Source organism: Electrophorus electricus, chromosome 3 (genome assembly GCF_013358815.1).
Source record: "Electrophorus electricus isolate fEleEle1 chromosome 3, fEleEle1.pri, whole genome shotgun sequence".
Taxonomy (NCBI): Eukaryota; Metazoa; Chordata; class Actinopteri; order Gymnotiformes; family Gymnotidae; genus Electrophorus; species Electrophorus electricus.
This window is the reverse complement of record NC_049537.1, coordinates 4,427,169-4,444,518: the sequence shown is the minus strand read 5'-3', so window position 1 is coordinate 4,444,518 and position 17,350 is coordinate 4,427,169. Positions and strand designations below refer to the sequence as shown.

Genomic DNA, 17,350 nt, shown 5'->3' with positions numbered 1-17,350 from the left:
ATACAAGATCTTGGGGAAAAATTAATGCAACTCTGGACAGAAATAAATGTTGTGACATTGCAGAATCTCATGGAAACAATGCCACAGCGAATGCGTGCCATAATCAAAGCTAAAGGCAGTCCAACAAAATATTAGTGTGTGACCTTTTTTTTTGGCCAGGCAGTGTATAAGCAGATATACATGCCTCATACCTGAAACCTCATCCTGAGGTGAAGCACATATAATTGTAATTTAATGTTTTAATGTTTGCACAATTGCACTATTAAAATTGCCTGCTTCAGATAATTTTACGATTGAACAGTTAAACCTAAACTACATCCACTTTTTACATTTATGATATTTACAGTTTTTACATTTTATGAATAGATCCAACCAAAGAATCACATTAAAAGAAGTGGTAGGTGTTTTCCCTTTCTTCCCAGATTAATGATTTCTTCATGCTGTCACTAATGTTAAACAGAGAAGAGAGTGTGGGAAAAAATCGGAAAATTAAAACTTTCAAAAACATTTGTTTGCTTTGTTTAATGTTTGTCACTATGAACATTTGATAATACATTATAGATATTTGCAATTATTAGCAGATGTTAGACTGACATCCCGAGCTGTTTTCAGCTTCATGTCAGTAGCTGCAAACCCTGAGAAGGCGTTGTAATTTCATTGTAATCAATAGGTGTAAATCCCGCTTACAGGTGCTGCTAGAGGGTAAGATGCTGAACTTGCAGTATCCAGCAAGCTACAATCTTTAGAGGGGACTTCAGTGGAAGGTCTGCCATGCGCACTACAAAAGTGAACTGACTCAGCGGTTCTTCTCTTTAACCCTATCAAAACTTAACTTTCAAACATCTCCATGCCCCCATTATAAGATATGGACAGACTCCTTATCTGTGTTTTTTAATACATTAACCTTAATTATTTTAAATAGGTGTCAGTTGTACTCACCCACAACTGCATGTATTTTGATATATTAACACATTTTGTTATCAAACATATGGTTGTATGCTTTTAAAATAATCACTTTTTGGGATTCCATGGTGTGTAAGAGTTGAGTGTCCGCTGAGAGGGAGAAGATGGTGAATCTTGTGGGATATGAAAACACGAGATGAGATGAGATGAAACAGGCATGCAATTTTCTGAACTGAGGTCAGTGACAATACAATACAGTACACATAGAACACCTTAGATCAACATAAATTCCAGTATTACATACTGGCAATATTATTTAATGTGATATACACACTTTCATGTTGCAACTCTTGAACTGTAGTATCTTCAGGAATATATGAGATGAATCAACTACTGATCCAATACCTTGTGTTTAAATATTTCAAACCTAACCTAATGTTTATAGATTATATTCTAAATACATTTATTTTTCTTTTAATTTACAAATGTAATCTAACAAATAGACCAACAAACTAAATCATTGTAAATATAGAAATAATCCTAAAATATATAAAGAAACTAAGAACACTGTAAAATTAAATGTGTATTCCACCTCAGTGACTGCGTGATTTATGATTTGACCCCAGAAAATCTGTGTACTTGTGCCAACTTTTAAGTCACTCTTCAATATTAATTTTAATGTATATATATAACTGCTTAATCTTTTTTACTTTCAGAGTAAAGACTGTGAATTTATATATTGATCATGTGCATCTCAGAAATAAATGTGAAACAAACCTCGGATAATTTCTTAATTCAACACATTCAGATCATTGCGATGACAAATTTCATGCATTTGAATCCTTCATCTTTGCAATGCTCCAGTATGTACAAGAAAGAGTGCAAATGTCTTGCATTGTTTCTATGATTAAAATGCATAAAAATAAAATGTAATCAATATAAATATCAGGATCACTTACAGTCAAGAACTTGATATGAAATGAGCATGAACAATCTTAAGACTTTTTATATTCGTTCCTTCCCCTCTGCACTTTCCAGAAATCAGTTTGTTGCTTAGCAACAGTAAAATAAAGCAGAAACCTCTTAAGTCTCTGAACAATTGCTCTGCACTACACAGGCTACTCAATGCATAACAAGAGATAAAGCCCTTGGAAGATGGACAAAGTAATTATGGGAGGAGTTATTGTGATTCCAGTATACAAACATTCTCATATATTCACTCAGACAAATGGTGACTTGGTGTTGAATTCTATCCATTGATCTGCTCAATATTTTATTGGTGGACAGACCGCTGAACTTCCGTGATAGATTATTTTTGTTTATTCTAATAACTTCTATGTCTCACATGACTTCTACATATGCAGATCAACTTAAGTATAGACTTATAAGATTGTAAGTATTATTTACAATTTCTAACTGCCAATTCAGTTGTCAGCTAATTATATAATTACATCATCATTCACCATCCACTTCGTATGTATGCATTAAGAACAGTTTGTAGGTGTACTGTCGGAGATTACAGGCCATTTGTTTGCCATGCTCCAACTCTTCATCAGCACTCTGACCACAGGACCACTGCTGGCTGAGTATTTTTGGAATGCAGACCACTCCACACAACTGTGACACTGACACGTGTAAACTCTTCAGCAACACTGCTGTGCCTTATATACTCATACCAGCCCAACACCCACTAACATGCCACTACCAATGTGATGTCTGTGTCGCTGCTGTGTTGAGAATGGTATTTTGGGCTGTCTAGACGGTGGTTTGCTCACTCATGCAAAGATGCATCCACTTCAGTTGTGCACTAAGCATCAGTATGTGGAGCCCTAGCATTAGCCCTGGGTCAAAGGACAAGTTTTGCATTGAGGAGCCTACAACCGGGGACATCGATGATGACATCATACAGTCTGCCCATCTCTTGAGTCTCTCACATCAGCACATTCAAAATGTACTGTATACGGGGTTTGAAAAAATATGACATTTTGAGTTATAGATCAACCCAAAGGACATAATGCCAGATATAATAGAAATAACATGAAATCCCTGAATACAGTGTGGAGTCCTTCAGTCTGACTGATAATAAAGGGAGGTAGAAGGTGACAGACAGATTGCGTATGGCAAAAGAGAGTAATTCTACAATTATAAGACCAAGTGTAGCTAATAAAAACATCAGTTAATATAGGTTCAAGGGAGGTCTTTCTAATAAGTGATTGGTAAGTATTGCACACTACTGACAGTATTTGGTGTGAAATATTACTGATGTTTACCTGCTTGTTGTGTCCTTTTGCAGTTTAATTCAAATACATTTTATTTTATTTGGTGTATTTTATTATATAGGACTTTTTACAATATATATGTCACAAAGCAGCAAAAGAAAACTAACAGGAAAGACGGAACGAGGAAACCATCATCCTCGAAGTGTTACCACATAGTGAAGTTATATTTAAAAATGATGAAATTATTCAGTAAAGATTATAATATCAAATTATTATTGTAATAATATATGATAAGATATTAATCAATTTGTTGCTGATCCACTTGGTGACCTTAAAAACAAATGCCTAATAAAAATGTTAAAATATGTCTATGCTCAAGGATATTCAATTGACATCATAGACAAATGCTTTAAGGTGCATATTTCTGAATAGAATCTAATTATAATTTTACCACGACTTTACAAATGAAAAATGTTACATGAAATAGCAAATATATTATAATTTACCAAATAAAGCCTCAGTTTAAATGCTGATGCACTAGTCACTATTCTTGGCTTCTATCCTACATTGTGTGTGTGTGTGTGTGTGTGTGTGTGTGTGTGTGTGTGTGTGTGTGTGTGTGTGTGTGTGTGTGTGTGTGTGCACGTGTGTGTGTGTGTGTGTGTGTGTGTGTGTGTGTGTGTGTGTGTGGGAGCATGCAAGTGCGTGCGTGTGTGCATGTATGTGTGGGTTTGCAAGGATTGGAAAGCAATAGAATATTACATATCTGGTGTTTTGTTTAAAATAACCATCAGGATGTTTGGATGCCAGAATGGTGAATCCTATACACAAACAGAACATACAAGTGAGTCAAACACTTAAGCATCCTAAGATAAATGAGTGGTAAGCAAGTGTCTGGGTATTTAGAAAAAAAAAAGTATGACTCAGAGACAACCATTAAACTGTTACCATAGAAACATATTCCATCAGCAAGTAGCAGTATTCTACTCCGTAATGCTGAAAAAGAACATTTTGGGGACATGTGGAAGCTGCTGTAAAAACAAACTACCAATCTTTGTGTGGTTCACTAATGCATAAAGCCCTGAATAAAATATATGGTGTCCCTGTGCTTACTGAGTAGTTTAAGGGTATTTGTGGATTACTAAAAACAAATCATTGGAGGTTACAGTAATAATCTCTACATGTAATTGTTGACGAAAATTAGATCCGTTCTTCTCACCTTACTTAATTCTCAGGACGATCCACATTGTTTTTTACACAATTCCTAAATTTCCATCATTTATGATGGCTGTGTCATACATGTAATCAATTTGACAATAAATGTTTACTATTATAATTTAGTATGATTTTACAGATGATGAAATGGGTATGTATTGTATGTTTGCGTATTTAAACATTTGTGACATGAAAATCATAAAGGAAGAGGTATGGCAAAAGAGAAAACTCGATCCCCCTGGAGCTCCCACGGAGCGTACAGTGCCGCTGAACTTGTTTGATTGACGTTCGAGGTGTCTGAGCATCACTGTATCATGCGCTAGTGCAGCCATTAAACCGAACTGCACCGACGCAGACGCCAAGGAGATAGAGCGAACAATATATGTGAATTACTGCGGAGCACTATGATATACGTAAGAGAGCATTTTGCCGTTTTTCACTGAGAACGTGATCTCTTGTTGCTTCCGGTGGATTTTCGAGGAGGTGACGCCAACCTGCCTTCGAAAAACGTTTTTGTGACCTTATGCCTTTGGTTTCAAAATGAGCAAATTGCTCCGTGCGGTAAGTAGACTTTTTAGTTTGGAGCGCTTGTTTGACTGTTTTCATCGCTTTTTAGTTGTCTTGACCCACCATACCATCACTTGCATGATCATTACATCTGCATTGTGTTGGTTATGGATGAAACAAGGCTACGCCTGCTCTGTGTCAGTATATCGTTGCGCACGTTGCAGGTAAATTTGGCTACCGGAGACCAAAGTGTTGGCCACTTCTCAGGCGGTTCGGTTCACCTGTTCGGTTTGAGTACGGGCTTTAAAATGCACCGTAATATGCGGATATTTAGCCTTATCCCACTGTCACGACGGCGCATCGGTAGTCTGCTCGACTGTGCTCAAACCCGTTAGCTTTCTAAAAGGCTTTCTGCAGTACATGAAAAACAAGAAACTTTTGTAAAAGATATAGGATATATTTTTATTCAAAATAGTGACAACTCCTTCGCGTTGCCTGACATGTTATAATAGATTTTTTTTTTAAAGACTCAGTTGTCCATCTGCAGTAAAGAGATTAAAAATAAACTTCGGTTTTAAAGTATTAAAACAGATAAAACAGAGTTAAAACCTATAGTATTTATTTAAGTCCAGCTGGGCACTGCTGTTGATAAAACACTGTGGGTGTTCATTCATGACTGGGGTTATTGGCGTGCATGTAACAATCGAGAATATCCATCTCTGAAAAACGTCTACTGGGAGAATCTTGATGCTTGATATGTTGCAAAATGTCAGTCACAGACATAGTTAAAGAGCCTGTCTTACATAAATAAATACATCAATGAATGAATAAATAAATAGCGCCAAGAACACTGCAAAAACAGGATATACAAGCTCTGTGTTATTCCATACAGCAAAGAAGTTACTACTGAATGATATATTGTTAGAATAAGGCACAGTTATGCTTTACAGCAAGAGGATGTTGGTGGACCCCAGAGCTGTAGCTTTCCAGTGCACACTCAAATAAACTCTGAGTGGGTGGACAGTGCAGTGTTGATTTCATGTGGGCCTGAGGTCTTGGGTCCTTATTTTTTTTGCAGCATAAAGCAATCAGAACTGAACATTATTAGGAATAAGCTCTTTTTTGGCCAAACATAGCAAAGATCTTAAGAACATGGAAAGGAGGCCAGTGAAGGCAATCAAAAATGAAATAAAGGGTTTAATGTTTAAATTGTTGTAGATACAGAGTTACTTATGTTTAATTTCAGTAATTGCAGGCAAATGAGCACACAGTGACTTGGCATAATGATTGGATTTTGTTGACTGGATGAATACGGAGAATACATATTCCATCTTTTTGGTAAGTTATAAAGTGAATTCGGTATTTGTATGGTGGCGATGAAGCGTTCAAGTTTAAATACAAAAGCTGCAGTCAGAAAATCAGTATGCTACATGAAGAGGCATATTGTATGGAATTTATAGTAGAATTAAATCAGTAAATATGTAGAGCAGACAAAATATAAAGCTTCCTGGTATTTTTGGATAGTAACTCTCTTGTTACAAGTTTAAATTGTTGCAAAAAGTTGAAACTATAATTTGCCAATGTATCAAAACAGGAAGTAAAATGAGATAGTAAAATTTTACTATCTCCTGGACTGACTTTTCTGCTCAAGTATGATTCTAACAAAATGATTAGTCTGAGACAGACATATGTGACTAGGCTGGAAAGCATTCATTGTATGTTTTGTCTCGCAGAGTGGGAGATCCTAATTGACTAATTACCTCTTAATGCATTACAACTAGTTGAAAAGTTGCAGAATGGTTTGACTTGGTCATTTTTCATGAAACTTCTTATGTATAAAATACTTACTTGTAATTTTTCCAGAAATAGACAAGGAAGGATAATCAAATGTATAAACACAACCTAAATATTAAAGTGACACGCCAAACACTGAGACGCTATGGAGATACCACAGTATTTCTTAATTTTATAAATGATAATATCAAAGGTCAGAGCAGTTTGGCAAAGAATTGGGTAATAGGAAATACTTCTACTACAGCTTCTTTGTAAACAGAACTAACATGTGAAACATTTTTGTAAAGGTTTTCCTCAATAATTAGCACCGCTAAAATATTTGGATGTAGGGAGGAAGGTGAATTATCTGATTGTTTTCATAGACTGAAATAGGTCCTGCATTTTAAAAAAAGTGCCGCAGGCCGCGGAACAGGACGCACAGACTCCCTCGACTTTGTGAAACATTTAACATCGAACGTATAACACAATGGTGGCACGTAACATTAACAGTGAACGTAAACACACTTAACGCTAACGATAAAGATGGTAACATTAGCATAGGCTAAACAAACAATAACTACACAAACATGGATACTAACAAGCTACTCAGACGCTAACAAACAATGACCAATACCCACTGACAGGGGTTTAAATAGACTAACAAACACTAAACGTTAAACCCCGTGCAGGTGCGTGCCATCACGGGGGTGTGGCTACAAACAAGAGCGAACCACCCCCGTACCACGTGACGGGGGGGGGGGGGGGGTTAGTCCCGTGACAGAATACAACCTTACGTTTATAATTTCCTAAATATTTTCTCTGTTAAAGGCAACTCTTCCATATTGTATTATTGTGACCTTTCAGAGTGATGGCATCGTCTATGGATATCAAATCTAAATACATTCATTTTTGTCAATCATAGGAAAATGATTAATTACCATTTAGTGAGTTAACAAAACATATAATATAAGGCTATGAGCCTAAGGAACATGCTTCAGTTATGCAGGACATGATTGACCAGATGTTTTAGGGAAAATGCTCCTCACAGTGTAGAAATTTATTTTCCTGAACAGCTTTCAGACACTTTCTTTTGTGGTATTTTATGCAAAAAATTGTAAACAAGACATATGTCATTCAGACAGTCAATAGATCCATGTATTTATGACATGGTTATCATATAACTGACAGGACCACCGAGGCTTTGGTGAGAGGTTTGCCTCACTAATGGAAACCTTGGTGTGGAGGGGTGGACTGGGTCACTCACAAAGTCACAAAAACCTTGAGTTATTTTCCTCTTGAAACTCATCTGAGTCTGTCTTAACTGGGCATCTGGCCAAGAAGAAAGGACTATATTATCTAGGCCTGGCCAAGAAGAAAGGGCTATATTATCTAGGCCTCCAGAGTTTCAGTAAAAGGAAAGAAAATGGTGTGATGGGTACAAGTAAAAGATGACACTAGTTATTTTTGATTAATTGTTTTTACTAATTAATTGTTTTTCACTGCTAGTGAAAAGGTGACCAGTTCAAGTATGGTTTATCATTCATGCATCCTTATTTTAATTGCATCATCACAAATTGATATTAGCTACTGCTAACTACAAATTACTGCTAATTTGTGGCTATTTGAGTACTGTTAAATATAATATTGTGGAAGTGGTTTATCAGAATGCTTTGGAATGTTGATGGTTTCATCACAGAACCGCAGGGTAAAGGATACCCCAACAAACCTGGCTGAACTGAACTACTGAGAAGGGAAGTGGATTGGCTTTATCAAGGCAATCAGAATAAAGTAGGTCTTTTGTCAACTAGGTCACCCTGACCTACATACACTTGTCCCTTGGAAAATCCTCGGCTTTTTTTAATCATAATGTGGGTATGCCATGAAAGATCAGGAAGAGTTGTTTACAGAATTCACAGTGTTGGATAAGAAACGTGCTCAATATTAAGGATAAATACGGAACACTTGTATGTTCATCACATGAATTTAGAGTATAGAGTAACTAATTCAGAGTTAAGTCACTTTTGCAAGTTGGTATGCTGTACCTAAGTAAAACTATTAGCTATTTTAAAAATGATCATAACTACAGTCATGCATTCATTAGGGTAATAAGAGTTTCTGAGAAGTTTATGGACTTTTGGATGTTAAGTCATGCCTGTGGAACAAAGTTAAACTCCAGACCTTGACTGAAAGTTCAATACCTTCAGTTTAATAATTGCAGGAATTTAATTTAAAATGCAGTCTTACATATAAACAGTTGATATAGCTGCAGGTCCAACCAAGCAGGATCATGTCATTCCACATGTATGATCAACTGGTCTCAGTGTTCATACAAGTGATCCGGATTGGTTTGGGATAAAAACCTGTCTCAGCTCTTTGCAGATAAGACCCCTTTTGTTACAGAGCATAACCCTTGAGGGCCATGTCATATCACAGACATGGAGGTGCAAGTACACCAGATTTTCAATTACCTTAACTATATGATTAACTACCAGGGGTTTCCAAATTCAGAACCACATTTAGAGTTGAGGTTTGGTGCTAAATATCTGTAGAACCTTACAATATATTTGCAGTTGTTATGATAAAATGGTAATACAGATCTGATGTGCATAAGGGGAATTCTACCCATTCTGTCAGGAATAACAAAATATTTTTGAACCGTGTTGTGCTCTCCTATATGAACAAGTAAAAAGTCACACGCACAAAGTATAAAGTGCATGTTACATGACTGCCAGAAGCAAATGAATCAGTTTATCAGATTATTTTTATGACAAAACAAACTGCTGCCCTTCACACCACTGAAAAGAATCTGTGGATGCTCCTATTCCTACTGTTGTAGCAACAAGGTTTGGCTCCATTTTAACATGTGCATGTAAGCTTGCAACTGACTGTGTTGCTTACTCACAACAAGGATATGTGCCTGCAAAATCAGGTTAAGAGCACACATACTGGTTTTAGTACAGTCAAATGTCATTTTGAATAATTTAGTTTCTCACTGAAAGTCACGTAGCTGTAGAGTGAAAAAGCAATTATTTACCCTTGAACTAGCCAGTGTTATTTGTTTCAAAATATGTGTCACTATGTTAGTTGGCAAATAGCAAATTAATACTTAGATGTTGTTTCTCTTTGCTTTTCCTTTAAGTTTTAAGCTTTAGTTTTTAGGAATTTAAGTCAAGGATGCGTGGTAGTCTGGTTACGTCATGCCCTTTGTATAGATCTGAGAGTGCTTTTTCTCTCTTCTTTCTGTTTCTGTAGTGGAGTAGAAAATGGAGGCCACTGGAGCTGGCAGTTTAATTCCATGGTGCTTCTTCACACTCATATCTGTCAGCGGGTCGCTGCATAATTAGCCATGAATATCTGCACAGGTTTCCATGGTACAGCATCTTCTCTTTGCAAAGAGGCCAGCCCCCCACACACACACACACACTTGCATTCTCACAGCACAGAAGTGAGGCTTTAGAACATTACTAGTTATTATGATTATCACCTACAACTGTGGGTTTGGCATGCCCTAACACTCTGTGCCTGCCAGACTGGCTGAGAAATTCAAACATGCAGCTCAGCAGCAGGGCCACATGCTGCACAGCACTCCTTTACCCAGGTGAGCCGTTCTGTAGCCATGTCCAGCTTCCTTAGACACTTCTTGTTCCTTATGTAGGACGGTCTGTTTACTGTCAGCTGTGCAGAGGGCCTGAAGTGTACTGCAGTATGCCAGCTGTGGAAAGCCACAGAAATCCCAAACACCCACACGCTTCACCTTGTGATTTGTCAAAGTTGGCCAGAGTGTGTATACTGCGTTTTTTGTTTTGTTTTTTTCTATACGATTTGGCCAGGCTTGGACACTGACTCCATTTGAAAGCTCCAGGAAGGAGACCCCCAACCTGCACCATGTTCATCATAGAAATATTGTGTTTAACTATGAATATGCAACATAGCCCTCTTTTGCATTATATTTCTTTCTCTCTCTCTTCCCCCCTCTCTCTGAGTCTCTGTTGAATACACTAAACCAAATCGCATGAATTCAAATAAATAAAGGCTTAAACTCAGAGCAGGGTTGCATTTGAAACAACAAATTTTGTATGCCACCGGTAAAGCAAACTATTCATGTGGAACGAATGTTCACAAATCAATTGAATAAATCCAATGTTTGTTTGTTTTTTACTGCAACATTTCTGTCTTTGCAATGTTTTGGCTTTTCAGCCTACAGATGAGCATTGGTTTAAGCAGTGTGTGGGTGTATGCAGTGGGAGAGTGTGCTCTGCCGACGCGAGAGCAGGGACTTCCATTTGTGCTCCACTGCAGCGAGAGTGGCCCCACCGCATGGACGCAGGGACGTTTAGTTGAATGAAGCCTGCTACAGAACTGAAGCTGCAGTGCTTAAGTTATTCAGCACGCTTACCCTCCCACCCACTCACTCACTCACTCACTCACTCACTCACTCACTCACTCACTCACTCACCCACTCACTCACTCACTCACCCACTCACTCACTCACTCACCCACTCACTCACTTCCTCACTCAGTCACATACCCAGCCAGAGCACAGACGTCAGACTTAGAATGGTTTATTACTGAAAAATGTAGGCAGAAACCTTGGCAGTATTAAAGTCGTCTCTCAGTTGCGAACATGAGATGCAGTGAGCTCTTGTCAAAAGTATATGTTTTGTGGGGAAGCATGCTGAAATTGATTGAGGTTAGCTCTAACCTCGTTCAGCTCAGTAATTTAAAAGTGAAAGGAATATAGTGAAAACTATATTAATTCCCCCTTATACAAATTCTCAAAATATTTCATATTTGAATGATTCTATATATCAGCGGTATTTGATTCACAGTCCTTAAGGTCCACCCTCCCTTTATCTAGGACTCAAATGTGATGGCAAAGTGCCCAACTAGTTACAATGATCACTTAATCAACTACAAGGGATTATATAATAGAGGACCGGATTTGAATACGAGGTCCAGATTTGAATACCACTGCAATATACATTGCATGTCTGCTTGATAATGGCATATTTCATCTTCTCAGGACTGAAGTACTAATTGAATCTCAGTAGGAATTTCAGCAAATTGCATGTGATGTGCCAACTGTGCCCAGTTGCAGTGGATTTACATCAAGTTTGAGGGGACCATGACAGGCTATAGCAGCCTTCTGTATTATAATTCACAGATCCTTATTAAAACACTCTAGAGCCAGGCTGGTCATGACCTTCCTCAGATGCAAGCAGACGAGAAGAGAATGGAGGCATGTGACTGGAATGCACAGGGATTCCTGATTCCTGATATCTCTGTATCTCCTCCCACTGTCCTTTTAGAATGGTATTCGGACTGAAGTACATCTTTCTTGACGTAGTTGCTGAAATGAACTCATTACTAAATATTCTATATTCACTCATCAGATAACCAGTCGAAGATCTTGCACAATTTACAAAGTGCTCAAATATTCATAGATCACTTGAATATTCATGGGCCCTCTGAATATCAGAACATTTGGCTCTATGAAATGTGAAGCAGAATTCTTCATAGATTTTTGGACTCTAGATATGAATGTGTTTTGCAAAACTATTGTAGTGGTGTAAAGAAATATCAGATGCTAAAATTTACCTCATGGCATGCTAATTTTTGCCTTTATAAAACCACAGTTGCATCATATAATATATCATTTTATTTATTTATTTATTTATGGTAGGGCTCATGTATCCTATTATAGATTTTAGATTGAATGCTCCTTCATGGAGAGTGTATCAACCATCACACATGGATCACAGTAATTTAGAAAAAGAAGCTAATGTATAATTACCTTGATGTGTATGTTGTAGTAAATTACCTCTATTAGGGAAGGGAAGTACAGTACAACAATCTTCAAACCAGTCCAAATATGAAGCTCACTGATTCAGTGTTATATTGCTAATGCTAATGCTAATCCATATGTAAATCATCTGCTCTAGACCTGTCAAACATGCTTTCATAACCTGCACTCAGTAGCTCTCCAGAGCTGTCAGTAAAGCCTTTCCTGACTCTGTAAACTGAGGAGAGAAATTTTGTGTTGTTTTTTCTCTCATTATCTCCCCCTAACGACCATTGTTTGACCAGCAAATACCATCTGTTTATATGAATATTTGCCCCGATTCTTTTGGTGCATACATTACGAATGCTAACGAGGCCATCTAAATGATGAGGGCTGGCGCTTGGTTCTTTGTATGTGTGTAAACAAAGGCCTGGACATGGTCAGCTGGGACCTGGTTGGATACCGCTGTTTATTTTCACATTTTTTCATGGTCTATTCACCATGAAATTAAATTTGGATGAGTATGTATTTTATTTGTACATTTCCTATATGTATTTTATTTTATGTATATATTTTAAGCAACATAATATCACATTTTTAAATTGCTTTTAGAATTTTTTCTTTCCTTCTCTAAGTTTCTTTTTTTGTTGATGGCTTTATGGGTTGTAAAAGTGTGTGTGTGTGTGTGTGTGTGTGTGTGTGTGTGTGTGTGTGTGTGTGTGTGTGTGTGTGTGTGTGTGTGGTTTGTTTATTGTTCTTGGGAGGAAGATGTTCACTAATTATTTTGTCTTATTTTATCTGCAGGGGAGGTCCTGTTCAAACAGATATAATTTTAAACAAAAATCTCTGAAGCGTAAGAATGACTCTCTGTATATGAAACATGATTATCTAAGAATAGTTATATAGGATTTACCCCAAAACCAATCAATGCACTCAGTTAGTCTGTCTGTGAGGTGGTTTATTTAGTGTTGATGTATTAATTAATTAATCCATTCATATCTTTAGTGAAGGTTCTCTGTTATTCTGTACACGTATTCTCTGAGTTTAAAATGTAATTAAAATAACTAGCTAACATATTTGCACTATGGATACATAGGTCCTTACAACCAAGTAAAACCTCAGAATATTTCTTAATTAAAATATCTTAAGTACATAAGAGAGAGCATGCAGACAACAACAGTACTTGCAGTGCACTACAGTTCTGTTAGGATTGTTTGATCCAGTTCTTCAGATGTGATGTATTCCTTTCCATTTACTGAATGAATCTGAAACTGTCTCTCAGATTGAAAGAGGCACTTCCAATTACTTTAATAGTTTGATCATTTTGATTGCTCCACTTTGTACCACGGGGAGGACCTTAAGATGTGTTCAAACATTCTAATCAGAATATAGAAGTAGGACAAATCAGAGTTTTACACCTGCACCTTGGTGATTGCTCTCTAAGAATCCATGTATCCCTTAGAACAATGAGATTGGTCATTGTTGGTCTCATAAAGCTCATGTAAGAATTTGTGAAAGTCCTGGAGCTGTTAAGAGCTTCGTTCCTCCTAAGGGAAAAAAATGTAGTTTTCCATTTTCTATACATGCCATGTCTAATCGTTTGGGGGCGGCAGTGATAAATCTCCACATGTTTAATTGGGGATGGAGGCCGATCTGAGCTAATCAAACTGATGAGTTTGGCGTGCTGCGTCGATTAATGAGGGCTCCCCGCACCTCCAGCTGGGCTGTGTGCTATGCGGGCTGTATAAAACGTCCTTGGTGTATCCACCTTAGGATTTACCACATTGATGGAGTCATTAAGTGACTGAAAAGCATGTCCCTCCGCAAAGAGCCGCTCTGCCCTGGGAGTGTTGGGGAGGATCCAGACGAGCACGCCCAGCTGAGGGGTGGTGGTGGCAGACGGTGCAGCAGCAGCAGAGTGCTCACCTCTGCACGTCTCTGCTCAGTAGATGGAGCCATGGGTGCATTTTGAGCTCAGCCGCACTGCATATAGGCACTACCTGCATTATGATGTCTGTGCTCATATATGGCCTCGGCGGAACAGCAGTGCTGGGGGGGGGGGGGGGGGTGCTCTCCTTGCTTCTAATATGGACACAAATGTGCTCTGGCCTCAGCTACTGTGTGTTATTGTCTTTGAGTAGAGAAATGTAAAGTTAGGAAGGAACCAAACACCTTAGAGACCAAAAAAAAAAAGCAATTCTTCATAGTATCTGAAAAGTGGTACTTATGTAGCAAGCTATTTCATATGATTGGGCTTTAAGCATCAGGGATTACACCTGAAGCCAGTGCTTTAGTGTCTCCTCACAATTTGCATGCTTTCTGTATTCCACAGTAGGTGCTAAAATGACAGAACTTAATTCACATCCGCTGTCTTGCACTTTCTCCTTCGTTCCCCTGCAGTTTCCATGGCAACTCAGTGTAGCATGACTGCTTATCAGCCCACTCAGGCAGGGCCTCTGTGTGAAGTCACAAATAAAAGTCTCCCCGTTCACCTCCCCAGGAGCACAGGAGCCCAGAGCCGGAGCCATGCCCCTGACCCTGTGCACTTAATCGGCTCTCGCAAACATCGCTTGTGCCAGTCTGCCCCCCCTTCTCTCCACTGTCCGGAGAAACACTGCTCAGAGAGTCAACAACGAGGTGAAAGCCTGGACCATTAAAAGTGAAGCTATGTGTTGTCTTTGGCAGGGTCAGTGCTACGGTTGTAGGCTGCTGTGGTTCCAGAAGTGTGTTAGCTAAGCAGTTAGACAGCGTGACTTTAGCTGGCTTGGGGTTACTATTTTGTCTGGCTAGGATCACAATTTGGCATATTTCAGTGTGAGATTCAGTGTGGCATACATTGTGCATGCTTTTTGTCCCTCTGAATTCAGCAGTGGTCAGTTCTCAAACAAGTTAAAGTTTATTTTGGTGACTTCTCTTCCCTATTTATGTATATTAAGTCACTACTGAAATATTGAAACTGGCATAATAACTGTTTTGGAGAGTGACCTATGAAACACATTATATAAATAAATATAGAGGTGATTTAGCATTATGCACCTGTTGAGGCAATTAGACATTGCCTTATTTTTTTGTTATTCAAAGGCTAGTATACAGCTCCTCCGATACATATAGCCTTTCACATAACTGAAGTCCATGCCTCACTGTTTGACACTTCAGCATACTTGGAGGAGAATGCCAAGCAACCAATTTGCTGCATGACCTTCCTGACATTTGATTGGCTGGCATGTTGCTTAGCAGGAACATCATTTCCTGAATGCCTTTGCAGGCTGTAAGTGATCATTCTCAGCTTTTGAGCTAACATGACAGTTTATCTTAAAAACCACTGGAACATGTTTTCCTCTTTACCCTCACTGGCAAAAGGGCTCTTTGTTCCTAGTAAAAAAAAAAAAAGAGAAATAATAGCATAAGGCTTTAGTTAGGGTCCATCTTTTCCCCAGCATACATGAATAGTTTAGGCTAAGATTACGGACTGGTTTCAGGTCAGTGGTAGCACCAGAGTGTGAAGAGATTTGATTAAACTAATCAAAGCCTTCCTGTTATGACAGACATAACTCGAGGTTTTGACAGATCAAAAATTGATAATGTGCAAAAACATGTTAAGATCTGTCACATTTATTTTTGGGCTAGATACTATGCTCAAATTTATTTTCATTAGCTTAGAGTTAACTACCTAAATTTAATTATATTAAAATGAAAGTTTATTGTGGTGACTCGATGCTTGACGTTTGATTAGTGGCATTTGAATATACAGTAGATTTGTATATAATTGAATAAATATTTCATATAAAGTCTATACTACTTACTTCACAGTAGCCAATATTTTTTACATCTAGTACGAACACAAGTGATCACTAAAAGCATTTTAGTTTTACATATTGCTGTTACATTTTGCAGCATATAATACCTATCTACCTCCAAGAATGCCCCTGCATATCCCTGCAACTTCTCACAAGTAGTTATAAAGCTATATATTTTGTTTGCTGGTGTTAAAGGGTTTAAAAGGTTTTGTATTATACCATAGACATACTGTATATAAAACAGTCCAGTAACAGAAGAGAAATTGCAGTTTACCTTTGTCCTGTATTTAACATATATTGCTTTTCAATATATTGTATTTATATTGCTTTCTTCTTCTGCATAGCTGGTGACCTAACATAGGTTACATGGGAAAGCTGAGCATGTGCTTTACATGTTAAAAATTCTTGCTTGATCGATCTGAGCAGGGCCTGTAGTCATTTAAATGATGGATGATGTTTTTCTCCATCTGCCTCTGCTATAGTTTCATATATTTCGGTTTTCCAAGGCCTCATTGGTTGAGTGTACTGCCTCTGCAAAATCATTGCAGTTTGTAAATGCAGGGACACCAGAAATATCAAAGTAGGCCAGTGAAAGGCAGTCTGGGATACTTGGACACCCCCTGGGTTTCACCAAGAGACTATCTAATATTACTTTCACTCATGGCAGACTATCTCATATTTGAAGGAGATTCTTAACATCAAGCTAAGTTTGTCGTGTGAATGCCTCACTAGGTATTGTGAGGCATGTAACCACTGGGCAGGTCAAATCTTAAAAACTTAATCTGTCTTGTAATTTGATCCCACAGTGCCAGATGACTGTTTAGTAGCTTATGAACACTTGTCCAAATATCTTACTTTGTGAACATAACTGAATGATTTTAGGAAATATTTTGGTAGCTTTGAATTTTAAAGACATTTTTTCAAAATATCTCAATTTTTGGTAGAGGATAGCCCTGATGTTTATAGGTTCAGTATGCATTTTTGCATCAGGTTCATGTATTTGTGGTTCCAGTGCAGAACATATGAAATGATTTAGCAAAAAGGGTTGCAGACATTTCCTGAAAAAGAAAATTAAAAATAAAAAAATTGTAGGTCTTTGTACCTCGTATACTCTGTTAATTACCAAAAGGCATGGGTGAACACACCCACACAAA

General features: G+C 37.8%; 1 protein-coding gene across 1 annotated transcript in view; it reads left to right on the top strand.

Annotated features, from left to right (window-relative positions):
- The first annotated feature begins 4,704 nt into the window (after positions 1-4,704).
- lrrc7 (leucine rich repeat containing 7) overlaps positions 4,705-17,350 on the top strand; it is an 83,535-nt gene continuing 70,889 nt past the window's right edge. The window contains exon 1 of the mRNA XM_027013552.2: positions 4,705-4,898. The gene's annotated coding sequence lies outside the window, so the exon portion shown is untranslated. The remainder of the gene's footprint in view (positions 4,899-17,350) is intronic.